The sequence below is a fragment of the Mustela nigripes genome, chromosome 18, assembly GCF_022355385.1.
Source record: "Mustela nigripes isolate SB6536 chromosome 18, MUSNIG.SB6536, whole genome shotgun sequence".
In the NCBI taxonomy this organism is placed as follows: Eukaryota; Metazoa; Chordata; class Mammalia; order Carnivora; family Mustelidae; genus Mustela; species Mustela nigripes.
Window position 1 is genome coordinate 39130887 of NC_081574.1, and position 26154 is coordinate 39157040.

The 26154-nt window shown below is 36.8% G+C and overlaps 1 protein-coding gene across 1 annotated transcript in view; it reads left to right on the forward strand.

Annotated features, from left to right (window-relative positions):
• PSD3 (pleckstrin and Sec7 domain containing 3) overlaps nucleotides 1-26154 on the forward strand; it is a 736339-nt gene that overhangs the window by 47513 nt on the left and 662672 nt on the right. The window contains exon 3 of the mRNA XM_059384334.1: nucleotides 24013-24061. The gene's annotated coding sequence lies outside the window, so the exon portion shown is untranslated. The remainder of the gene's footprint in view (nucleotides 1-24012; nucleotides 24062-26154) is intronic.

A 26154-nucleotide genomic window follows, 5' to 3' on the forward strand; every position in this document is an offset into this window, starting at 1 on the left:
ACATTCTATCTTTTGGTGAAACCTCAAAAAAAGAAAAATGCTAGCAAACTGTATTCTATAATGTTGTAAAGAAACAAAATTATAATGTTTCATGTGAATTGGTAACTGAAATGAGTGAGAGCACAGGCGAATCGGTGCCGGGTTTCAGTTCCCATTTACTGTAAGTCTCCGCGCCTGTGCGGAGGTTGCCCCTCAACCTAGCAGTTTTCCCATCAGCGTAATCGGGGCAGTACTTCTCTCATTGGACTTTTGAGTGCCTGGCTCACAGTAAGTGAGGAAACAGAAGGACGGAAAATTCTCACAGCCAGAGAAAGGTAGAATAAGGATTTAGCCTCATCTCCTTTGCATTCAGAATCTGGGCTCCTAACCTGTAAGTTGTAATGGAACCAAAAAGCCAGTGTAAGAAAACATATGGCTATTTTTCTGAACTAGAGTAAGAAAGAATTTTTTAGTAGTATAAACAATGAATAAACCATAAAGGAAAATGTATAGATTTAATCCCATGACATTTTAAAACTTTTGTATAAAGAACACTTTCTGAACGTTTAAGAGGTAAATAACCACTGAGCAAAACGTTCACAACATATATCGATTAATATCCTAAGTATATAAAAAAGCCAAGTGTTTAAGAAGATGAATAATCAATTTATAAAAAGACAAAATACATATACTAAAAATGTACAGAATGAGAAATACAAATGGGCAGTAAACATGTGGGAAAATAGTCTAAGTCAGAAAAATTGTTCAGAACACTTCACAGGTTGAGAGAATGCCCGCCTTCCCAGATACCTTCTCTGATTCCCTTTTCTCCTCGGGCTCTCAGCCTGTCAGGAGCTGGGAAGGTGAGGGCTCAGGCTCTAGGCGCAGCTCCTCAGGCTCCAGCACCCTCTCCTGCCACTCTCCTCCCCGCCGTGTCGTCCGGGCTGGGGACACAGTAGACTTACCGCATTCTCAGACTTCATTTTCCTCATGTTGACCATTTGTCAGCTACTCTGCTGAGCCGTGAATATTCATCATAGCTGGATGATCAGTTAGCCAGTGAGTGAGCCTAACTGACTGCAAAGCATCGAAACAGACCCTGTTAAGTGTTCTTCCCTGAATGTGCCTTGTTTTAGGATTTGGTGCCTTTGCCTTCCTTGGTTTTTACCCTCTTTGCTTCCCTTCTTCTTCACAAGGCCAAGTCCCAGCCCCACTTCCTCTGAGGAACCTACACTGCCCATGGGCAGAGTACATCACATCATCTTTGCACTCTCTTCACATTTCATGTATGCAAAGCGTAACATGGAGGTTAAAGGCACAGACTCAAGAGCCAGACTGTCTGGGTTCAATCCCAGTTCTGCCACTTAACAGATGGTGTAACCTTGAGTCAGTTACTTCTCTGTGCCTCCATGTCCTTATCTGCAAAATGGGGATAAAAATAGCAACAACTCATAGGAATGTTGAAAGCCTTAAGGTAGTCAACAGGGTGCTTAGAACAGTGCCTGACACATGGTAGGTGCCTTTTTATCATTCTCCTATAAAACTTCCCACATTTAATGGTAGTTAACTATATGCAGAGCAGGATTGAAAAAAAAAAAAAGAGGACTACCAAAGCTCAGTTGTGCAGATAAAGTGCAGTTTCTTCAGTTTGTTTATAGATTTTCTAGACTTCCTCTCAACTGACAACTGCTACCTCTACTCCTCTCGCTCTGTGAGATAAAGCCACCAAATATACTCCAGCTTTATTAACCGAATTTGATCCATTGATCAAATTACACCATTGATTGATCAAATAGTATATTGATCAAATACACCATTGATAATGTTGTCTTCAGAATCATTGCTTAGACTCTTTCTTGCACTTCTCCAAACCCCACCCAACTCCTCAGGGTTGGGCCTCTGAGTTTTTGGAGGAAGAGAGACTGTCCTGCCCTTGATGGGAGAGGTAAATACCTCCTATACACGTAATGCCTTCTGCTCCCCTCTCCTCCCTGCTGACTGGACTGTGCTGGCCTTCCACTGGGGCCTGCCACTACTAAGCTCACACTCCCCTCTTGCTCGGCTCAGGAAGACCTATTGACCTCTCCTGCTGACTTAGCTCCACCAGCTATGGCTTCCTCCAAGTCTCTGTCATGTCTTCCATCCTGTCCCCTGTTCCAGGTGGTCCATCCCCAGCTCTCTTGCTGTTAGCTGCCTCTCAGCTTAGTATCCCCACCACACCAGATGTGCTCAGGAGCACAAACTAGACACTTTCTTGGCCGTAACATGCTGCTCTGCCCTGATTTACACCAGAACAACCAGACTCCTAAACTCTCCTCCTGCCTTCAGTATTTCCAAATTCTATCGAACATACAACTACCTCTTTTGATCATCTTATTCCCACTATCCCTGGGAGTAGAATGGGAACTTTCCTCCATTTCTTGTGGATTGGTTGTCTCCCCACCACCCCCACCCCCCGTACATGAAACTAGTCTGGACATCTGGCCTGGAACTCAATATAGCTTTCTTCCCTTCCTATCATATAGGAATACTGCCTGCCTTTCATGCCTATTTTGTAATTGAAAAATCCAATACAAAAATCAGATTCATTAGGGTGTAAATGTTAATGTTTTCTTTTCCCTTTGGCATTTATGCTGCAACAATTTATATCCCCTCAAGGCTGACAAAGGTTAAATAGAGTGAACTGCCCCCCCCACACACACACAACTGGAAACATCTACCTCACTGTCTGAGATCGTTTCCCAGCCCCCTGAGGACTGCAGAGACAGACTTCATCAAATTCATTGAGCTGGGCTCAGTGTCTGTCTCAATTTGAACACTGACCCTACCATCTATTCTGTGACCTTAGGCAAGTTACTTGGCTTGAGTCTGTTTTTTCATCTGTAAAATGCAGATAAGAATATAACTTAAGGGGTGCCTGGGTGACTCAGTGAAGCATCTGCCTTCTGCTCAGGTCAGGCTCCTGGGACCGAGTCTTGCTTTCGGCTCCCTGCTCAGTGGGGAGTCTTCTTCTGCTTCTCTCTCCCTCTGCCCTTTCCCCCCCTTTGTGCTCTCTCACTCACTCTTTCTCAAATAGATAAATAAAATCTTAAAAAAAAAAGAATATAACTTTGTGGGATTGTTTTGAGGGTTAAATAACTTAACACATGGAAAATTTTCAAAATAGTGCCAATTATTGCTCAAAAAATGAGACTCATTGTTGCTATTAGCTCAGCGCTTCTCCGGAGTGGTTTGCTCAATAAATGTTAATTGAAAGATCATACAATGAGCGAGTAACTAAACTTGAGGTATGGATCAGGAGTTCTGATCATCAGCACAGAAGTAAGGTTTAATTGCGCTGTGTCCTTAAGGAAGCCATTTGTAAGGCAGGTGCAATACTGCATATGTTTTGCAATCGTGTGTCTAATCCTTACTCACGGGGGAAACTGCAATTAGCCTTTCTTTCACCTGATGTCATGCATTTAAATAGTTAAGACTAATTTCCAAAGCTACTTCTAAAAATTGGGCTTAGACAAAGTAAAGAAAAATAATAAAAACACCTGGAAGTGAAAAGAGCAGGGCTCTAAAAATCAAAAGATGGGCATCTCACTTGCAGCTCTGGTTCACAGGAGCCAAATGACCAAGGGTAAGCCGTCATGTTTCCAATCCTCTCCTCTTGCTGTTGCACTGTATGTCTAAGTTCCTTCCAATAAACAATGCTGTTCCTTACTTCTCTGAAGAAAGAGACAAAGCATTAAGAACTAGATCTGCAGCACAGAAATTTGCTCACATAGATAGCCCTTTAGTTTGGTTCAGGATTCCATCAAAATTCTCTTGCAAAGAAAGGCATTTGAGTAGTATCCACGGAAAACTCCCCCTGGACTTCAGGAGTCTTGCTTTAAAATGGGTCTCTTGTGGGTTGCCTGGGTGGCTCAGTGTTTTAAGCCTCTGCCTTCTGCTCAGGTCATGATCCCAGGGTTCTGGAATTGAGCCCTGTCTCAGGCTCTCTGCTCAGAGGAGAGCCTGCTTCCCCCTCCCCCGCCCCCCGCTACTCTGCCTACTTGTGATCTCTCTCTGTGTCAAATAAATAAATAAAATCTTTTAAAAAATGGATATCTTATAAACCCAGAAAAATTAAAAGAGTCTAGATACATGTACTTTAGATACTTTATCTCAAATTACTTTATCAATTTAAAGATATTGATGAATTTAAATGTAAATTATTTATGAATTAAGAATTAACAGCAAAATTTAAATACTCTTTGAGAAAGAACGTTCTAAGAAAGAAATTAAAGTGGAAAAAATTAAATTAATTCATTACAGTCTTTTTACCCACCATCATGAAGATATTTCTGGTCACACTTGTCAACTTTTCTTCAAAATGTTTAATAAAACCTGGATTTTAATCCTGTAAAAATCTTGGCATAATTTTTTATTATCACTTAAAAATATTTTATAATTGTAAATGCTGATCGCAAATCTTTGATATTATATGCATGTGAATTTATGTTTAATTTGCATATTCTTTTTTAAAAAAAAGATTTTAGTATTTATTTATTGAGAGAGAGAGTAAGGAGATAGAGAACAGAAGTGGGGAGGGATAGAGGGCGAGGGAGAAGCAGACTTCCTGCTGAGCAGGTCGCTGGACAAGGGATTTCAGGATCATGACCTGAGCCAAAGGTAGATGCTTAACCCACTGAGCCCCCCAGGTGCCTCTAATGAGCGTACTCTTTTTGAATGGACCTAAGAAAAATAATATTTGGAGAAAAGTTAAAGAATTGTCTTAGTTCCCCCTCAGTTATCTTAACCTTCTGTTAATTAATATATATGTAGTTTAATTACTATTCATTTATTCATTTAGCTGCCTGAAGTTTAAGAGTATATTAACAAAATACTTAAATACCCTCTAACAACATAGTTATGGGTTAAAGCACCAAGAAGAGAATAAACGCAGTAGTATAGACATACATCAACTATGCTGATGAGAAGGTTATTAGCATTTATGACTTATTTTTACCTTATTTTTCTGTAGTACTAGTTCTTTTCTCAGACTAGTAATTTCTCATTTTACCCTGTTTACTTTTAGTTCTCCAAATCCATCCTTTTTTGTTTTATGTTTACTTTTTATTATTTTTTTTCCAGAGAGAGAGAAAAAGACGGAGTTGGAAGAGGGTGGGAGGGAAGGTAGCAGGGGAGGGGGAGGGAGAAAGAATCTTAGGTGGGTTACATGCTTGCCAAGGAGCCAAATACAGAGCTGAATCTCACAGCCCTGAGATCATGAGCAGAGCTGAAATCAAGAGTTGGATGCTTAATGCACTGAGTCACCCAGGCGCCCCAGTTTACTTGTAATTTTTATATTATATTCTACTGTTAATTGAATAGCTTTCCCCATTCAAACTGTGGATACTGTTGAACTTCTTTTCTTCCTGATCTTTAAAATTATCTTATTTTTCTTCCTGGTTCTCCCTTTCTTCTCTGTAATCTTGTGGCACTCCTTCCTAGCACGTCATACTTTTTACACAATTACACTGATTGCAGTCGTTTCTGAGCTTTATATTTCTGAGCTTTATATTTGGCAAGATTGTGTTTGAAAGCAAACTATCAAGACCGTAAACATACCCAAACTCAATCCTACCCTTGAATCTACCAATAAAGCTGTATGGTAATATAGGGATTAGGCAACAGTTTGTACTGAGCGACCTCTGCTGAGATATAACTGGTTCTCTTCCTAATGGAAAATCATATTCACTTTCTCTTTTTGTGGGGTAGTAATTTTCCTTACTGAGATGTACAATTACTTGCAATCAACAAGGGAGAGTTAATCGATCTGAGATTGAAGGATACATGGGATAGTGCAGTTCCTCCAGCTTTAACACCCCTCCATAGGTGTGAGTATAAAGAAAAAATCTGAATCAACTTTTAGAAAGTTGATCAAATTAATTCCAATGGACTTTGAATGAAACATATATTACTGGAAGAAAAAAAATTAAACTCTAAAGGATTCATTTTTCAATCCATAAGTCTAAAAGTTTCATGAAAAAAGAAGTAGAATCAAAGAAGTGACAGCTGGAAAAGGCCTGGAGATCATGTTGGGGCCCAACATTGTAAGGTCCACTTCAATGCTCCCACTGGAGTTTGTTGGAGATGCCAGAATCAGTTTTCTGCAATCCATTGCTCAAAGAGATTGTATCCTACTGGAGACCTACTGATTATCCTAAAATTGACTGAAAGAAATTGAAGGATATATTTGCCTATTCTTTTGATTGATTTCACAAAAATATACCTAAGTCAAAGTTAACATTCAGACTACCAAAAATGTCTATATGATTTTGCCATGGTTTTGAGTCTTTTTAGTGTATTGATGGTCTGCTCTTTTATAGCATAGTAAGGCTATATTGAAGTTTCTCTTATTATAAATGTATTTTTTTAATGAATTTGGAGTTTCTGAGTAGTGATGGTTTAACAGAAACATTTGGGAGGAAATTCCACATTTCCAAAGCATGCCTTCAGTATAGAAAAACAGCAAATGTGTTGATTTTTCTTTCAGGTATGTAGGTTTTGGTTAGGTCTTAATTATAACACAGTATATGGAAAACTCATAAGACTTTATGTTAGCAAAGGGAATGAAATGAAACAGTTATATAAAGGAACAAGACATTTGGCCAAGAACCCAGTCACCTGGATATCTAAGATATATAACCTTTTTTAGAATAGTTGTTCCCTTGGGGTGCCGGGGTGGTTCAGTGGGTTAAGGCCTCTGCCTTCGGCTCAGGTCGTGATCTCGGGGTCCTGGGATCAAGCCCCACATCAGGCTCTCTGCTCAGCAGGGAGCCTGCTTCCTCCTCTCTTTCTGCCTGCCTCTCTGCCTGCTTGTGATCTCTGTCTGTCAAATAAATAAATAAAATATTTTTAAAAAAAGAATAGTTGTTTCCTTCCTGTGTGTATGACTTTCATAGTCACAGATCGAAGTATACATCTATAACTGCCTATATGTTTCTATAACTAAACCTAAAGCCTATTTTAAGGTCTCATTCTTCCTAAAGATTAAAAAAAAAAAACCCCACAGATATTTGCAAATGACTTACCCATAAAGGGTTACCATCCAAAATATATAAAGAGCTTATAAAACTAAACACACTGAAAATTAATAATCCAATTAAAAAATTGACAGAAGACAGGAATACACATTTCCCCAAAGAAGACATCTAGATGCCAACAGACACATGAAAAGATGCTCAACATAACTTATCATCAGGGAAACGTGAATCAAAACCATAATGAAATGTCACCTTACTCCTGTCAGAATGGCTAAAAACAACACAAGAAACAACATGTGTTGGTGAGGATCTGGAAAAAGGGGAACTCTCTTGAACTGCTGATGGGAATGCAAACTGGTGCACCCATTGTGGAAAACAATATGGAGGTTCTTCAAAAAATGAAAAATAATTCCAGTTAGTTAACATAAAGCACAATATTAGTTTCAGCTGTACAATATATGTTTCAACACTTCTGTATAGCACTTTGGTATTTGTTAAAAAGTGTGCTCCTTAAACCCATCACCTATTTAACCCATCCCACCACCCACCTCCCCTCTGGCAACCATTAGTTTGTTCTCTACAGTTATGATTTGGTTTCTTGGTTTGCCTCTCTGTCTCTTTTTTCCCCCTTTCATTTGTTTTCTTTCTTACATTCCACATATAAGTGAAATCATACAATGTTTGCCTCTCTCTTAATTTATTTCACTTAGCATAATACTCTCTAGCTCTATCCATATATATATATATATGTGTGTGTGTATATAAACACACATGTATATGTACATCCTATGCATATGTATACATATGTACATATATATATACCACTCCTTCTTTATCCATTCATCAGTTAATGGACACTTGGGCTGTTTCCATAATTTGGTTTTTGTAGATAATACTGCTATAAACATCAGGGTGCATGTATCCTTTTAAATTAATATTTTTGTATTCTTTGGGTAAATATCCAGTAGTGGGATTGCTGAGTCCCAGAGTAGTTCTATTTGTAACTTTTTGAGGGAGTGCCATACTATTTCCACAGTGGCTGCATTCCTATCAACAGTGTTGGACAGTTCCCCTTTCTCTGCATCCTTGCCAACACCTGTTGTTTCCTGTGTTGATTTTAGTATTGATTTGCATTTCCCTGATGATGAGTGATATTAAGCATCTTTTTATGTATCTGTTGGCATCTGGATATCTTCTTTGGGGAAATGTCTATTCGTGTCTTCTGCCCATTTGTAATTGGATTTTTAATTTTTGGTGTGTTGAGTTCTATAAGTTATTTTATATTTTGGATACTAACCCTTTACCAGACATGTTATTTGCAAATTTCTTATCATATTCCTGTTAGTTTTGTTGATTATTTCCTTCTCTGTTCAGAAACTTTTTATTTGGTGTAGTGCCAATCCTTTATTTTTGCTTTTGTTGCCCTTGTTTCAGGAAACCTATCTAGAAAAATGTTGCTTTGGTCAAATCTAGAGAAATTATTGTGTGTGCTTTTCTTCAAGTACTTTTATGTTTTCAGGTCTCACATTTAGGTCTTTCATCCATTTTGAGTTTATTTTTATGTATGGTGAGAGAAAATTGGCCAGTTTCATTCTTCTGCATGTGGCTATCCAGTTTTCCCAACACCATATGTTAAAAAGAATTTTTTTTTCCTATTGGATATTCTTTCATGCTTTGTTGACCATAGAGTTCTGGCTTTATTTGTGGACACTCTATTCTGCTCCATTGATTTATGTGTCTATTTTGGTGCTAGTACCATACTGTTTTGATCACTACAGCTTTGTAACATAATCTGAAGTCCGGAATTTTGACGAATCCAGCTTTGCTTTGCTTTTTCAAAGTTGCTTTGGCTATTTGTGGTCTTTTGGGTTTATTCAAATTTTAGGATTGTTTGTTCTAGCTCTGTGAAAAATGCTGGTGGTATTCTGATGGGGTTGTACTTAATGTGTAGATTCCTTTCTGAAGTATAGATATTTTAACAATATTTCTTCTTCCAATCCATGAACATGTTCATTTCTTTGTGTCCTCTTCAATTTCTTTCATCAGTGTTTAATAGTTTTCAAAATATAGATCTTTCACCTCTTTGGTTAAGTTTATTTTTAGGTATCTTAATGTTTTCTGTGCATTTGAAAATGGGATTGAGTCTTTGATTTCTCTTTCTGCTGCTTCATTATTGGTGTATAAGAATGCAACAGATTTCTGTGTATGGATTTTGTATCCTGGAACTTTACTGAATTCATTTAGTAGCTTTTGATGGAATCTAGGGTTTTCTTTATAGAATATCATGTCATCTGCAAGTAGTATAAGTTCAACTTCTTCCTTACCAATTTTGTATGCCTTTTATTTTTTCTTGTCTGATTGCTATGGCTAGGAATTCCAGTATGTGTTAAATAATAGTGGTGAGAATGGACATTTCTGTCTTATTTCTGACTGTAGGGTAAAAGCTCTGTTTTTCCCCATTTGAGGATGTATTAGCCGTGTGTTTTTTTTTTTTAATAGATGGCTTTTATGGTGTTGAGGTATGTTTCCTCTAACCCTACCTCATTAAGGGTTTTTGTCATGAAGCTATGTTTGTACTTTGTCAAGTGCTTTTCCTGTATTTATTGAAATGATCATATGGTTCTTATCCTTTTTTAGATATTGATATGGTGTATCATGTTGATTGATTGCCAGTGCTGAACTACTCTTGCAACACAGCAATAAATCCCACATGATCATGGTGAATGATTCTTTTAAAGTATTGCTGAATTTGGTCTGCTAGTATTTTACTGAGGATTTTTGCACCTATGTTCATCAGAGATATTGACCTGTAGTTCTCCATTTTAGTGGTGTCTTTATCTGATTTTGGTATCAGGGTAATCCTGGCCTCAAAGAATGAATTTGGAAGTTTTCCTTCCTTTTCTATTTTTTGGAGTAGTTTGAGAAGAATAGGTATTAACTCTTCTTTAAATGTTTGGTACAATTCTCCTGTAAAGCCATCTGGCCCTGGATTTTTGTTTGTTGGGAATTTTTTGATTACTGATTCAATTCCTTTGCTAGTTATCAGCCTTTTAAATTTTGTTTTTTCCCATTTCAGTTTTGGTAGTTTATATGTTTCTAGGAATTTATCCATTTCATCCAGGTTATCCAATTTGTTGGCATATATAGTTTTTCACAATATTCTCTTATAATTGTTTCTATTTCTGTGGTATTGGTTTTTATTTCTCTTCTCTCATATGTGATTTTATTTATTTGGGCCTTTCTCTTTTCTTTTTGATAAGTCTCCCTAGAGGTTTTTCAATTTTATTAATTTTTTCAAAGAACCAATTCCTGGATTCATTGATCTGTTCTATTGGGTTTTGTTTGTTTGTTTATGATTTTTTTCTGTTCTAATCTTTATTATTTCCTTCCTTCTCCTGGCTTTAGGCTTCATTTGTTGTTCTTCTTTTAGCTTCTTTAGGTGTAAAGTTAAGTTGTTTATTTAAGATTTTTCTTGCTTCTTGAGGTAGGCCTGTATTGCTATAAGCCTCCCCCTTTACACTGCTTCTGATGCATCCCAAAGGTTCTGGACTGTTGTGTTTTCATTTTCATTTCTTTCCATGTGTTTTTTAAATTTCTTCTTTGATTTCCTGGTTGACCCATTTATCTTTTAGTAACATGTTGTTTAACTCCCATGTATTCATGGTCTTTCTAGATTTTTTCTTGTGGTTGACTTCTAGTTTCATAGTGTTGTGGTCAGAAATGGTGCATGGTAGGGTACGTATGTGGCTCAGTCAGTTGGGTAGCCAGCTCTTGATTTCAGCTCAGGTCATGATCTCAGGGTCATGGGATTGCTTCAGACACCACACTTAGTGTGGAATCTGCTTAAGACTCTCTCTCCCTCTCCCTTTGCCCCTCCCCCATCTTGTTCTCTAAAATAAATAAATAAATAAATCTTTTTAAAAATGATGCATGGTATGACTTCAGTATTTTTGCATCTTTGAGGCCTGTTTTGTGACGTAATATATGATCTATTCTGGAGGATGTTCCATGTGCCCTTGAATGTTTTAGGATGGAATGTTCTGAGTATATCTGTTAAGTCTGTCTAGTCCAGTGTGTCATTCAAACCATTGTTTCCTTGTTGATTTTCTTCTTAAATGAACTGTCCATTGATGGAAGTGGGGTGTTACAGTCCCCTAATATTATTCTATTATTATCAGTGAATTACTGTATGTTTGTTATTAATTTTTTAATATATTTTAGTGCTCCCATGTTGGAGGTATAAATACTTGCAGTTGTTATATCTTCTTGTTGGATTGTCCCTTTTTATCTCCATTTACAGTCTTTGTTTTAAAATCTAGTTTGTCTGATATAAATATTGCTGCTCTGGCTTTCTTTTGACATCCATTTACATGATAAATATTTCTCCATTCCCACACCTTTTATCTTCAGTTGTCTTCAGGTCTAAAATGAGTTCTGTAGGCAACATTTAGGTGGGTCTTGTTTTTTAACTGATTCTGACAACCTATATCTTTTGATTGGAGCATTTAGTCCATTTATATTCAAAGTAGTTGTTGATAGATATTATTTATTGTCATTTAATTACTTGTTTTGTAATTATTTCTGGAGATTTTCTCTGATCCTTTCTTGTCTTTGTCACTTTTGGTCTCGTTTTTTCCACTCAAAGAATCGCCTTTAATATTTCTTACAAGGCTGATTTAGTGGTTATGAACTCTTTTAAGTTTTGTTTGTATAAACTCTTTATTTCTCCTTCTATTCTGAATGATAGAATATTCTTGGCTGGATAGAATATTCTTGGCTGCATACTTTTTCTCATTTAACATGTTGAATATATCATGCCACTCCTTTCTGGCCTGCCATGTTTCTATTGAGAAATCTCCAGGTAACCTTATGGGTTTTCTCTCATAAGTTAAGGACTTCTTTTGTCTTGCTGCTTTTAGAATTTTTTCTTATCATTATATTTTGCAAGTTTAATTACAATATGTCTTGGTGTTGGCCTGCTTCTGTTGATTTTGATAGGAGTTCTCTGTGCCTCCTGGAGCTGAACATCTGTTTCCTTTCCCAGGTTAGGGAAGTTTTCAGCTATTATTAACTCAAATAAATTTTCTGTCCCCTTTTCTTTCTCTTTTTCTGTGACTCTTATAATACAAATGTTATTACATTTGATGGAGTTAACTGAATTCTCTGTCTATTCTTGTGTTGCATAATTCTTTCTTTCTTTTACTCAGCTTCATTCTTTTTCATTATTTTATCCGCTATGTCACTAATTAGTTCCTCTGCTTCTTCCAGCCTGCTCTTCATCAAGGGTGTCTTTATCTTGTTTATTATACTCTTCATCTCTTATCAATTCTTTTTAACTCTTTTTTCTCTGTTGTAAGGGTCTCACTGATGTTTTTTATTTCTTTCTCAAGCCCAGTGTGTGTCTTTATGAGGATTGCTTTAAATTACCCATCAGGCATCAGGGTGCCTGGATGGCTCAGTCAGTTGAGCATCTGATTCTTAATTTTGGCTTAGGTTGTAGTCTCAGTGTGAGACTTACAGTGAGAGTAAGCCCTGTGTTGTTCTGCATTGGGCATCGAGCCTGCTTGGGATTGTCTCTCTCCCTCTCTCTCTGTCCCTCCCTCCCCACTCCCTCCCCAAAAACAAAATGAAAACAAAACAAAACAACTCCATTAGGCTCATTACTTAGTCTGTTACTTACATCTCTGGCGATGACCTTACCTTGTTCTTTCATTTAGTATAAATTCCTTCATCTTCTCATTTTGTCTAAGTCTCTTCCTTCTTCTTAGAAAAGCCAGTTATGTCACCTGCTTAAAGATAATGGCCTTATGAAGGAAAGGTCATATTGTGCCCAGGGCTTGGCACTTCAGGGAGTGTCTCCAGTGTGTGCTGTATGAGCTGTGGTGTTATGTTTTGGTTACTATATCCTTCTGACCAGTTGTCTGCAGAGGCTTTCCTTGCCTGTAGTGGGCAGTGTTTGGTCCCTGGCCTAAATGTGGTGTGTTTTGACTAGATGTGCTCTGGTTTACTCCTTGAATGAGGCCTAGTATTCCTTTCAATAGAACTGAAGCCCTGTAGAATGCTTGGTCAGGAGCCATGGTGTGGACAGGGGTTTCTGCTAGTCTTCTGTGGAAGGGGACCACTGCACTGGGATTGCAGCAAGCTTTTCTCAGAAGGGAAGTCCCACCAGAGTGCAGAGGTGTGGCACTTGGTGTAAGGAAGTTAGGCAGCCAGTGACACCCCTGCACTGCTTCGCACAGGTGGTTCTGTGTTTGTGCTGAGAAGCCAGGGAGAGAAATGGCACTGGCCAGCTTCTTTCTCCCTGGAATAGTGTCTCCATGAATGCTGCCTCTTACAAAGAATAAATAATCTCTCCACTTCATGCCCTAGGTGCTCTTCAGATTGCTATTTCCATGCTGTACAACTGTGGTTGTTTGTCTGCCTTTTCTTTAGAAGTTGGGCAGTGCCCTCCATGCTCTATCCAAGCCAATCCCACTGACCTTTAAAACTTCAGGATTTAAGCTCCACTGGTTGCATTAGCTCATATAATTCAGCCCCTCTCATTTTCCAAGCCAATCGCTTTGAGAAAATGTTCTCTTTGTGTGTTCCCCTGTGTGCTCTTCTCTCTCTTGCCCTTCTCTGTGATCATGGCTCTCTCCTCTCTGCAGAGCTCAAGATCCATTTCTATTCTAAACTATATCTCCACCCTTCCTACTTTCTTCAGCATTGCCTCTTCTCTCCCTTTAGTTGTGGAGTTTGTTCTGTCAATCTTCAGGTTGATTTCTGGGTTATTTAGGATGATATGATCATTATCTAGTAGTGTTCATGGGACAAGATAAGCGTAGAGTCCTTCTACTCTTCTACTGCACCTTCCTCTACCTTAACAGACTCTTACCTATAGTGAACAAACTGATGGTTACCAGAGGAGAGGTGGCTGGGGGCATGGGTGAAATAGGTGATAGGGATTGGGGAGTGCACTTGTGATGAACAGAAGCTGTTGTATGAAATTGTTAAATCACTGTAAAGTACATCTGAAACTAATAGAACCCTGTATATTAACTATGGTGGGCTTAAAATAAAAAATCAAATGAGAATATTTTTAAAAAGTATAGTCAGTTCCAAGTAAACCTATTGCCATAAGTTGTTTTCGAATTTTCCCTACCCACTTCTTCCACTTTGAAAGATGATGTAAATTCCAGAGTCTTGTCTAGCATCACAGTCAGGGCGGACCTAGCATTTGGGGAAAGTACAAGAGCTCTAGTTGTTCTCTGTCCTACAGTGGCACCTAGTGAGAAGAGCAATTTGTTTAGTCCTTGGGTGTGGACTTCTCTGCACCCTGGTGCTTGCATGGGTGAATTCATTGCTATTTCAGTATGGGCTATAGGACCCACACTCCTATCTCAACTAAGAGACACTTTTCATATGCCCTCAAATAAGACCACCGGCTTTTCTTTAAGTGCATGTCCCCATTTCTTTGTTTCTATCTACACTATCCCCTCTATTTGTAAAGGTCTTCCCCACTCAATAATCTTGTCTCAGAACATTATCTAATCTTGAAAAAAATTGTAAGTTCTGGCCACAGTGGGCCCTTATGCCTGTATGACTGTGGTCCACCCTTGTGAAGTCACAAGTGTCCTCTTTGGTCCAGGCGTATGTAAACTCTCCAGAATCTATAGGTACTTATGCCCCAAAACTACTTTTACATTCAGTTTTTAGCTTGAACTCACCATAGGCAAGGTAAAAAAAAATCTGACTGGGGTTATGACCAATACATATAAGAACAGAATCAAGAATCAAGAGGCCTACTCCCCAGTCCCATGGCTGCCACTTAACAAGCTGTGTGGTTGGATGAGTCTCTCAGCTTTTCTGTACCTGTGTTCCTCACCAGGATAATGATGGAGTGGGATTAAAGTAGTAAAGGCCTCTTCCAATATTAAAATCAGTGGAGACAGCTTTCTAATGGTCCCACCTCTCCTCTGAGCTCTTCCCTCAAGTGAACTTGTAAGTGTTACACTCCATGTAAGTGAACTTGATTTATGTTTTCACTGTGAAGCACATCTGTGCTCAGGGAAAAATAATTACCTCACTCTGGATGTGCTCTGTGGTTTGAGTGTGCTTTAAATAATTGAATGAGAGAGTGAAGAAAGAAAGAAAATGAAAGAGTAATTAGTTTACCTACAAAAAAATTAAAAAGAAAATATTTGTACACAACTGGAAATCTATAGTGTATTAGGGTTCATTCTGTGATATTAAATCAGCATATTAAATTACCTTCACCAATTTATTATATTATTTATTATATACAATTGGATATATATGATATAATATATATATAATTGTACATATATACAATTTAACATAATATCTTCATAATATCTTTTACTTTCAATCCATATACAATTGGATTTTCATCTTCTAAAATAACTGATTATGTAAATACCACCTCTTGCAAGAGGCTCTGTGATCCATCTGAGTCAGAAATAATCTCTTTCAGGGGTGCTGGGTGGCTCAGTTGGTTAAGTGTCTGCCTTCAGCTCAGATCATAGTCCCAGGGTCCTGGGATCAAGTCCCACATCAGGCTCCCTGTTCAACAGAGAGTCTGTTTCTCTCTCTCCCCCTCTGCCTCTCCCCTGCTTGTGCTCTCTCTCTCCAAAAAAAGAAAAAGAAAAAAAAACTTTAAAAAAGCAGAAAGAATATCTTTCTGCTCAAAACCTCTTACTATGTTTTATATCTGTCATGTCACTCACTACATATTTTGTATTTTGTTTATTGTTTCCTTTTGTATTTTACCTTCTAGTCTCTAAGGGGCTCAACTATGAAAGAGACCAAGTTTTATATATTAGAAAATAACCACAGAATCTAATGCATGGTAGTGATCAAAATATGTTTTTTCAATGAATAAAATGATAATTGCATTAGTCAGCTTTCACCATGATAAGATGTGTAAAACAAAAGAGCCAGTGGAATACAAACATTTATTTCTCTCTTAAAGTTCAGGGCCTGTCAGGTAATCATGCTTTGGGCTGATGTTCACTTCAGTTCTGCTCCATGTGACCTTCCTCTGGGACTCACCTGAAAGAGATGCATTTTTTCTGGAATGCTCACTTCTATTGTTGGATAGTTAGAAGAAGGTTGGCAGAAAATCCAGAAGCTTCTTCAAACATCTATTTGGAAGTAGGAGTCACTACTTGCCACTCTACTATGCCAAAGCCAGTCACCCAAGCAAACCCAGCTTCACTGGGAAATACACTTCTCCTAGGTGGGACAGGTTCAGAAGTGACAGAATGTTTACCGAAAAATAATATAATTCACAACAAAGACAGTGAAGGATACAGAATGGAAAATAAGCAGTTGCACAGATCTCCAGTATTATGACAATAGTATCACCACGCTAAGTAAGTGCATTCAAAAAGCTCTTTCACATTAATTTTCCATCCTTATATACTTTCTAGTTAGGAAGTTGTTGTATATAGCTCTAGCCTGGATGAAAAATATACATAGATGAAGTAAAATTCAGATAAGCTATAGAATAACATGCAGGTTTTCCCCCAGGAGACTAAGAATGAACAGTTCCTTTCTATTTCTGACCTAGGCCTAGAGGAAAAAATGGATAGAGCAGTCTTAATGAAGTTCACTAAGTGAAGAATTAATGAATTAATGAAGAATTAATGAAGTAAATTTATAAGGTTTTTTGTCTTTTTGAGATATAATTTTGCATATCATAAAATTCACCTATTTAAAGTATATAATTCAATTCAATGGTTTTAATATATTGAAATATGTGTGTGACCATCACCACATTCTAAATTTAGAGAATTTTCCTTCTCAAAAAGAAACAGGTACTGATTAGCATTCTCTGCTTATGACCCAACCCCTAACCTTAGGCAACTACTGACCTACTTTCTGTCTTATTAGATTTGCTCACTCTGAACATTTCATAGAAATTGAATCATATGGTATGTTTATACAACGGCTTTCTTCCACCTAGCATCTGTTTTCAAGGTTTGTGCATGCTATATCAGTACTTCATAATTTTTCATGGCTGAATAGTATTCCATTGTGTGGATATACTACATTTTGTTTATCTGTTTATCAGTTAATGAACATTTAGGTTGTTTTTACTTTTTGATTATTATAAACATTTGTGTATAGTTTTTTTTTTAAAAAAAGAACTTTTTTCTTTAAAGATTTTATTTATTCATTTGACAGAGAGAGAGGTCACAAGTAGGCAGAGAGGCAGGCAGAGAGAGGGGGAAGCAGGCTCCCTGAAGAGCAGAGAGCCCAGTGCGGGCCTCAATCCCAGGGCCCTGAAACCATGACCTGAGCCAAAGGCAGAGGCTTAACCCACCGAGCCACCCAGGCACTCTGTGTATAGGTTTTTGTGTGGACGTATGTTTTCATTTCTCTTGGGTACATATGAAGGAGTAGAGTTGATGGTCAAATGGTAATTACATCAACTTTTTGAAGAACCACCAAAATGTTTTCTAAAGCCACAGCACCATTTTATATTTTAATCAGCAATGTATAGGGTTCCCAATTTTTCCACATCCTCACCAACATTTGTTATATCTGTCTTCTTGATTCTGACATCCTAGTGATAGCTCATTGTGGTTTTGTTGTGCATTTTCTAAGTGACTAATGATGTTGAATACCTTTTCCTGTGTTTATTGTCCATTCATATATCTTTTCTGAAGAAAAATCTACTGAAAGATGTTGCTCATTTTAAATTAGATTATTTGTTTCTTTACTATGGAATTCTTAGAGTTCTTTATATATTCTGGTTTTCAGTCCCTCATCCAATAAGTGATTTGCAAATATTTTCTTCTGTTCCATGGTTGTCTTTTTTTTTTTTTTTTTTTTTTTGGCTTTCATGATGGTTTCATAGAATGAAGTGCTTTTGGCCTAGCTCTTAAACTTTACTCCTTTCATGCCAATGCATCTGCACTGCTTTAAGTGTAATAAGATGCTAGACTGAGTGCTGAAGACTATTACTTCACATATCTTGACTTCTCTGTTCATTTTGCCAGCAAAGGAAATTATATTAGCACTGGCTGAGATGACCTTCTTAAACAAACATGAACCCCACTTCCTCTTTTTGTGTACCAGTTACACTTGAATGAGCCTTCAACAACTGGGTGAGCCACGATTCAGTTGTGGCTTGAGTGGAAGCCCCTGGAACAATGTCTACTCTCACTGAGGTAGAGCTCTAGAAAGAGCTCTTAACTGAAATTCAAGGTCATCAATGCCTTTCAACTTAAAGAAGAAGCATCACTGCCAATTCTCCTCTGGGTCATATCACCATGAGAATTTGTTTTCTGTTGTATTAAGAATTATTTAACTCTTCACATTTAGTCTCAAATAATTTAATTTGGAAAGGCAGAGTGGACTTTGCGTGGACTTTAAATCAAGCATCTCCCTTGGAATGGCACAGAGGTACTCGAGAGAGTTTCATTATTTCCAGTTAATGTTCCATGACCATGCCTGTGTATTCTCAATCCTCTGATCTAAAACTTAAAGATATGAAATAGCCTAATGGAAAATGCTAAACCCATAAATTTCCAAGCATGAATGTGACTTTCTAAACCTGAAATCCCTTGAGAGGCCTTTGTTTCCAATATGCAAGAAGGCTGTTGTGTGCAAAGCCTGCTTTTAGTTTCAGGCAATCTTTCTGTTAGCAAATTGTAAGCTTGTGTAGAGCTATTACAGGTCAAATGTTCTTAAATTCATTAATAGAACTTACTGGAAGGCCAGAGAATTTAGAACAGTTTATGGAGATTTCAGAGCTGTCAGATCTACTGTGGACAAAGTTAAAGATACTAGTTTCATCACGCTTGCTTCCCAATTTCCTATTTTAATATATTGAAACTTATTTAAAAACATGAAGTTGTATGCAAATAACCAAACCCTGGGATAAGTGACAATCCTTATTGTCTCGGGTAGAATTTCCCAGAAGAGGTCTTGAGATAAAAATGGACTCCCAGGAGGTTTATTGGGTATGCTGTCAGGAACCATTCTCACAGGAAAGGGAAGGATGTGGCCTCACACTCTATTCTCACCATATGGGATGTGATCTTAACCCTACGTATAGGCTGAGGTAAATAGGTTTTGATGGGGATACATACCCTGTGAGTGGAGGTCTCAACACTCTCTTCAAGTAAGGGGGCACACTGCTATTAATAGGGAGGGGGTAGCCCACTTCTATAGCCCCAGAGGGCTCAGAGAGTTAGGAATTTGAAGACTGAAAAAGAAGCTGAAATCAACTCAGATGTCCTTGGCTGGAAGTTTCATCTTTTTTGGAGGTCTGCTGTTCTCACAATTAGTTCCTAAGCCTGGTAACCTCCTTTCTCTATTTTCTCTATCTAGCATTTGAGACCCTATTGTATGGTATGCTTCAAAATGGTCCGCTTGCCTCCACATTTGGCTCTCATTTGCCTGTAAATTGCTTCCAGGTTTCCCTTATCTTTTCCAGAGTGTCAACCTATCTTATTAATAGCTACTGAATTATATTATAGTTACAACTTTCCAAACTGTGGACACATCTGGTACTTTATACCAGCCACTGCATGTCTTCCCACTGGTATACCATTTCAATTTGCTCCTGGTGAAAGTTTTAACAATCAGACCAAATATTAGTTTCCTATGGCTGTCATAATAAACTGGATGGCTTAAACAACAGAAATTTACTGGCTCATAGTTCTGAAGGCTGCAAGTCTGAAATCAAGGTATCAGTCAAGCCATGCTTCTTCTGAGTGCTTCAGGGGAGAATTCTTCCTTATGTGTCTGGTGGCTCCTGAAATCTCTTGGCTTACGGCTTTATGACTTCATACCTTATGCCTCCAGCTTCCTTATTTCTCCCTGTCTTCTCGTTTCCCCTTTTCTCATAAGGATGTCAGTCATTGGATTGAAAGCAATCCTAAATCTAAGATAATTATATCTTGAGATCCTTAGCTAATTACATCTTCAAAGACCCTATTGTCTTTTTAAAAAAATGTTTTAATGTTTCAAGTCTTTATTTAAATTCTCACTAGTTAATTGTTAGGGTAATATTAACATGTAACACCCAGTGCTCATGATAACAAGTGTACTCCTTAATACCCACACCCATTTAGCCCACTCCACACCCACCTCTCTCCATCGATTCTCAGTTCGTTCTCTATAGTTACCTGCCTCTCTTATAGTTTGCCTCCCTCTCCTTTTTTTTCTTTCCCCTGTGATCATCTGTATTGTTTCTTAAATTCCACATATGAGTGAAATAATATGGTATTTGTTCTTCTCTGACTGACTTATTTCACTTCGCATAATTCACTCTATTTCCATCCATCTCATTGCAAATGACAGGATTTCATTCTTTTCGATGGCTGCATAATATTCCACAATGTGTGTGTGTGTGTGTGTGTGTGTGTGTGTATAAGTATGTATATAAGTACATACCACATTTTTATCCATTTTATCCATTCATCAGTCAATGAACATCTGGTCTCTTTCTGCAATTTGGCTATTCTTGATAATGATGCTATAAACACTGGACTGCATGTATCTCTTAAAATCAGTATTTTTTTATTGTTTGTTAAATACCTAGAAGTGAAATTGCTGGGTCATAGGGTAGTTTTATTTTTAACTTTTTGAAGAACCTCCATACTATTTTCCAGAGTGGCTGCACCAGCTTGCATTCCCACCAACAATGTAAGAGGGTTCTCTTTTCTTTTCACCAACGTCTGTTGTTTCCCATGTTAATTTTAGCCATATTGACAGATGTGAGGTTATATCTCATTGTAACTTTGATTTGTGTTTCCCTGATGATGAGTGATATTGAACACCTTTTCATGTGCCTGTTAGCCATCTGGATGTCTTCTTTGGAAAAAATGTTCATGTCTTCTGCCCATTTCTTAACTGGATTATTTGTTTATTGGTGTTGAGTTTGATAAGTTCTTTATATATTTTGGATACTAACCTCCAATCAGATATGTCATTTACAAATATCTTTTCCCATTCTGTAAGCTGCCTTTTAGTTTTGTTGATTATTTCCTTCACTGGGCAGAAGCTCTTTGTCTTGGTGAAGAGCTTTTGTTTCCCTTGCCTCCAGAGACATGTCTAGTAAGAAGTTGCTATGGATGATATCATAGAGGTTGCTGCTTGTGTTCTTCTCTAGGATTTTGATGGTTTTCTGTCTCACATTTAGGTCTTTCATCCATTTTGAATTTTTTTGTGTGTATGGTGTCAAAAAGTCAAAGACCTTATTTCCAAATAAGGTCACCTTTTGAGGTTCTGGATGGACATGAACATTGTGATGGGGGAGAACACTATTTAATTCACTATTGGTAGCCAGTTTGGCCAGGGATTTTTTGTGCTTTATTTACCACTGATTAGGAGCTCCTTAGTACTAGCCAGGTAGCAAGTGATTCATTTCCGAAACCTTGTATTACCTTTGTCATCCCACTCCTGATAACAACCTCATAGGTTGGATTCCCCAGGACACAGACCCTGAGTCAGAGCTCAGCCGAAGAATGTTAATTAGGGAATGCTCTTGGTACCTGTGGAAGGGAAGAGGAAGTCAAGCTGCATCAGCCTCAACCAGTCACACAGGTTGACCTGTGGTCTGACCTGTCAGAGTCATCTGGGTTTAGGCCAAACTGGTTAGATGTTTATATACCCACCTCTGTTAGTCACTGGATATGAGAAACTATGGGAAAGGCTTGAGCTTGAATGAGGTGGTTCTTTGTAGCTTTCATAAATACAACCAAATTGCTCATCCATATGTTTGAGCCAATTTACTTTCTCATTGGCAACATGTGAGTCCCAGTTATATCACATTCTTGTTAAATTTAATGTCAGGCTCTAAAATTTTTGCCACTCTGATGGATATGATCCAGTTTGTTAGTTTAATTTACATTTTGTTTATTACCAGTAAATTTGAGCTCATCTCCTAAGTTGATTAACTAACCATTCAGATTCCCCCCCACCTTTTAAAACTTTTTTTACTTTTTTTTTACCTTTTTTAATTTGCCTTTCATATTCTCCACCCATTTTCTATTTTTCTATTGCTTATATTTTTCTTACTGATTTTTAAGTGTTCTTATGTTCTGGATCCCAACTCTTTTGTATTCTATAGGTTGCAGACATTTTCTCCCAGTCTGTCTTTTATAGTGTCTTCTGTTATACAAGAGCTTTACATTTTAGTATACTCAAAAGTATTTAATGTCACCTTTGTTGATTGTATTTTTCTTTTCCCAAACCTGATGTTATAAAAGGTATTTTCATTAATCTACTCTAAGATACAAAATTTTACTTTTTACATTTGTCTTTAATATACTTGAAGTGTATTTTTGTGTATGATATAAAGTTTTTACATGAATAACCCATTTTCATAAAGATAATAAGCAAAACACATTTGAAGAATATTCATAATTTTTGACTCAGGAGTTACATTATTAAGATTTATCCCAAAGAAAGGAACAGACATGTGTGCAAAGATTTACTAGGATGATGACCACATCCATATGGTAAATACCATATGGAATAATTGCAGACAATTATGAATTTGATTACAGTTATGTAATGTTACATAGCTATAAAAATAACACATTTGAAGAAAATTAAGTGACTTTGAAATAAATTAATGATAGGGTCTCATGTAGAAAAAGCCAATTAAAACAGTTTATATGTATGGAATGAAAAAATCACAGGGATGGAAGGTACAGTATAGTCAATGTATCATAGTCAATGATACTGTAATAGCATTGTATGGTGACAGATGGTAGCTACACTGTGGTGAGTATACAATATAGACTTATCAAATCACTGTGTCGTACACCTGAAACTAATGTAACATTGTGTACCAACTATACCTCAATAAAAAGTCCAGTGTATAAGATCTAATATTATTTTGAAAGGAAAATGTAAATACACACAAAATAAGCTGAAAAATTATTTATTGAACCATTAATGGTTATTGTCTTTAGGTCATGAAATTAGGGATGGATGATTTTACTTAAGTTATTTTTTGACATCTATGTTTTCTACATTTAATATATTTTACTTTTTAATAAAAAATTGGAAGTTATTTTAAAATAATCATTCCAAGAATTAGGGTTGACAAAACATTCTTATGTGATTAATGAAGAATAAATAGTCTTTGTTACCTGGTACAGTGGTTAGAACAATAGAAAGCCCAAAATCTTAATGACAGGACTGAAGTCAAACATCCTGCCCTATGGTCTTCCATATTTGTATGACCACATATCCTGATCTGGGGTTCAGAAAATGTGATTACATTACACCTGAGGTTATAGGTGCATAGGCTTGTTCAAATGATATACACTTTCAAGGTGATATTATAACCATTTTTAATCCAGATTTATTTTAACACAAGTAGAAATAAATATTGTGATTCAACAACTAAAATTTCATGAAGCAAATGTAGGGATTCTGACAGTTATGAAAGACATTATCTTTTTTGAGAAGAGGCAGGAAGTTTCTTATTGCACAGAGGATGTCATATATGACTTGAAGACACTTTCTCCTGAGATTATGCAAGAAATAGGAAGTCTGGAATTTCTCCCAACACAGATAAACCATGTTTTCTCCAAAGTCAAATAAAACTTGTTTGGTTATAGCTTTCTTAGAGATGCTACTTTTTTTTCATCACCCTGCAAGACATAGATACAGGATGTTTTGTGGACAAAAAATTCTGGAAAAATTAGATTAATTTTTTTGTATTTTGAAAAATTTAAAAAGCATTAAAAAGTAGTAAGATTAATTAAAAGATACATTGTATCCAGAGGTATAAACAAATGTTAACAACTGACTCTCCAGTCGGGGGGCAGGAGGGAGTTATGATTTGTAACATTTCCTGATTTCTGTGATGTAAATACTTCCACAGTGGCCAGCTTCATGCCATCATGGTGGTGTCATTGAAAGGGGAGTTGGGGAGAGATGCACAAAATTCACTCTTCCTGATTGTACCCAATAGCCGTAATTAACAAATATTAACGATTTTTGCATGACATTTTCCACAAAAGAAATCCGTTTCTCTCCACAGATTCATCTCCATATCTGCCTTCTCCAGAGACACTACTATCAAGAATCTGGTATGTTTTCTTTCAGACTGCATTTTCATACCTTTGTTACAATATATATGCAGTCAAAACAATAACTATGCTTTGCATATTTTGAATTTTACCTAATACTATCATATTGTTCATATCCTTCAGCTTCTTTTTCTCTTACATTATGTTTATGAAGTTTATTCATATTGATTCATATAGATGTGGTTCATTTGTTTTAAATGCTGATTGTGCTCAATTATATGAAAATATCACACCTTATTTATCCATCCTCTTATTAATGGACTTTTAGGCTGTTTCCAATTTTTGTGAATACAAGTGATGTCATAACCACTCTAGATATGTCTTAATATGTAAAGTCACAATGCCTCAAAGTGAAACAAATTAGTTTCAGGGGATGGTTATTTTCTACTTTAGTAATATTGACAAATTGTTCCCTAAGTGGTTGTGTCAATTTATACTCCTGATAGAAATATATGACAATTTCTTTTCCATATTGCCAATTTTTACTATCACAAGATGTTTTTACTTCACAAGATATCGCCAAAACTTTAGAGTATGAAGTGATACCTTGTTTTAACTTGCATTTCATAGATTATGGGTTAGGTTGAACATTGCATTAGCTAAGATAAAGTCCAAGCTGCTATAACAAATATCCCCTACACCCAAATATAGTAGTTTAAAAAAGAAAGACATTTCTTCCTTGCAGAGCAATCTTGTGTTGCGTAGTCCGGACTAGTAAGGTGGCTTGCAGCACGCAGTTATTCAGGGACATTTCCATTTGTTATACTGCCATCACTTAGGCTATCATCCTTGTCTTTGTGGTTAGTTAGGTTGTTGCCACATACCAACTTTTGAGGGAAGATTAGAGAATTTGGGGGAAAGCAATTTCTTATAGGCATGTAAGTCAGAAGCTACACACTTTTCTTCCACTCATGTTGCATTAGCAATACTTAGTTTTATAGATGCATCCTTAGGAGGATGCTGGGAAATGTAGTCCTTGGCTGGACAACCATGTGTCTAGTAGGAAGGAAAGATGATGGGGACTAAACAGATGTTTTTTGAACTTTTAGGCTTTAAACAGATGTTTTTTGAACTTTTAGGCTTCACCATCCATGACCCAGGTGGCAATACATTTTGTCCATTTTTGTGTTGTTTGCTTTTTCTTATTTATCTAAAGGAATTCATTGCATATTCTAGTTTGCCTATTTACAATAAATTTAATCACTTAAAATGTACCAGTATACATACATCAATAAAGATACCTTAAAATATTCTATTATACATTTAAAGGAACTATTTAAATAAGTCATGTCACATTCTTTTGATAAATTAAGATTTCTTTTATAAAGTGAACAATTTCCACCCATTCTAATTTTCTCTTTTCTGAAAATATGGAATCTTACCTACTCATTTTATTTAAAATGAGGCAGACCTATATACTCCATTGACGACGTAAAAATCAAAGTTTTATGACAAGTTTTTAGGCTAATATAAGTTTCTCAAAATTAACATTTAGAAAAATGTCATTTCTTAGATTCAATTGAATGTACTAAACCTATAAAGGAACCTGACAACATATATGATGTTGTGGCAATTTTCCTAACCACACTGAGTTTCAATTATCTCAGTTGTATTAAGGATGATATTATTTGCTCTACCTGCTATATGAGATTGTTATAAGGACCAAGGAAGAGGGAAATGCTCTATAGAATCCAAAATTTGTTACAAATAGGATTTGAGTAGCATGCATTAAATTTTATTTGAAGTCTCATAAATCTTGTTTCCAGTTCTACAGACATACTCTATATATTATCTACACATATAATCCATACTCCATATCAGGGCCTGGCTTTTGACAGTCACTACCATCTCTGGGTGTGTGTGTAAGGGCAGGCTGGAATAACAGCCATGTGGTTGAGCACATCTATGTGAGATAAGACTCTTTTGAAAATTGCTTTTATTCTAATGGCAACCTAGGAAATGCTTTCCAGATTGTTTTCAAGCTGTTCTCAGCTAAACCACATCATTTCTAGTTGTGCCTTGGATTTTCTTTCTATCACTGACTCAGGTCAACCCAGCTTGTCATTTATCACTGTTTTCACTGAGGAAAATTC